Here is a 1,752-nt window from a genome sequence, read left to right on the forward strand (position 1 = left end):
TGTGTGTGTGTGTGTGTGTGTGTGTGTGTGTGTGTGTGTGTGTGTGTGCTGACCTCCAGCTCCATGTAGTGTCCCAGTCCCTCCACCGTGTCCAGGTGGACTCTGGTCTGACCAATCAGGAACAGCCGGCGCTCCTTCCTCACCTGACCTTTGACCCCGAGAGCGTCTGACAGCACAGCCTGAACACACCTCACTGTTATCATCATCATCATCATCATCATCATCATCAGCTCTACTCTGCAGGAGGGCGGAGCCTCACCTGGAGGCTCGGGGGGTCACTGGTGGGACTGATGGAGTACTGGGACAGTTTGGGTCCATCGGTGTCTGGACGCTCGTAGAAGATCAGCTGACCTGATCCGTTCTGAGGAACAAACGGAAAATTACTTTTACCTCATTCATTCACTGAAACTGGTCTGAAACTGGTCTGAAACTGGTTTAAAACTGGTCTGAAACTGTTTTAAATCTGGTCCACATCTGGTCTGAAACTGGTTTAAATCTGGTCTAAAACTGGTCTAAAACTGATCTAAAACTGGTTTAAATCTGGTCTGAAACTAGTTTAAATCTGGTCTGGAACTGGTCTAAAACTGGTCTAAAACTGATCTAAAACTGGTTTAAATCTGGTCTGAAACTAGTTTAAATCTGGTCTGGAACTGGTCTAAAACTGGTCTAAAACTGGTTTAAATCTGGTCTGGAATTCTAAAACCAGTGTGAAACCATTTTCAAATCAGTTTAATAAAGCAGATTTGAATCCAGTTCAAAGGGGTCTAGAGGAGCTGTGGTCCTGTTAAAAGGGTCTGAAACCTGAACTGGTTCTGATGGTACCATGAAGTCCCGCAGCTTCAGCCGTCCTCGGCTGCAGTTGAAGAACGTGTCGTGCTGCCTGATGACGGTGCCCTCTGATTGGCTGAGCTCAGCAGCTCTTTGGGCGAACAGAACCGGGTCGCTCACTTTGGCTTTGATTTCCACGTTGGACGGCATGACTCTACTGAAAACGTGCAGAACAGACAGGTGAGAATTACCWGAACAGATATTTAGTATGAAATTAAAACAAAAAAATTAAAAACTCAACTATTTTCATTCAGTCAAAAATATTTTCTAATATTTACAGATAATAAATGCTAAAACTTCTGATGTGGTCCTGCTGTCCTCAGACAGGTCTTGTATTTTAGTGATATTTGCTCTAATTATCTATGCAGTGCGCAGATATATTTTATTTTAATAAACACTATGTTAATGTGAATTACGTCTATATTTCACCAGCTTGTGTAATAAACAATATTTACAGTCCAGTGGAGGATGCTGGTCGTTCAACAACAGGAAGCTCAGTTTCGTCCTTCATAATAAAATGTGTCGGTTTATAAATTCTACCCTCCGTTCCTTTTCAAGAAAATGATCTGTGACCCTCAGACAGATCATCCAATCATCATGCAGACGCTGAGCGTCTGGGCCAGCCGAGGTCAGCTCCAGAGACGCTGAGCGTCCGATGGGCGGGGCAACCTGTGTATGCTCACCAGCTGAGGATATCCCAGGATTCAATGCAGCAAAACAAACAGAGAAATGAAGACGGAGGAGTTTTTATGTTTTTTAACGAGTCAACATGATTTGGAAATTCACCAAGGACCGAAAGATTTGTTTTTAAAAGTAAGTTTAGCAACTTAGCTGATGAAATTTATTCTGCAATAAGATGTTAAATAAAAGAAAATGCAACTACAAGTTACAAAAATAAAGTCATAATAATAATGAGCTTAAAAT

Source organism: Austrofundulus limnaeus, unplaced genomic scaffold, assembly GCF_001266775.1.
Source record: "Austrofundulus limnaeus strain Quisiro unplaced genomic scaffold, Austrofundulus_limnaeus-1.0 Scaffold836, whole genome shotgun sequence".
NCBI classification, from domain to species: domain Eukaryota; kingdom Metazoa; phylum Chordata; class Actinopteri; order Cyprinodontiformes; family Rivulidae; genus Austrofundulus; species Austrofundulus limnaeus.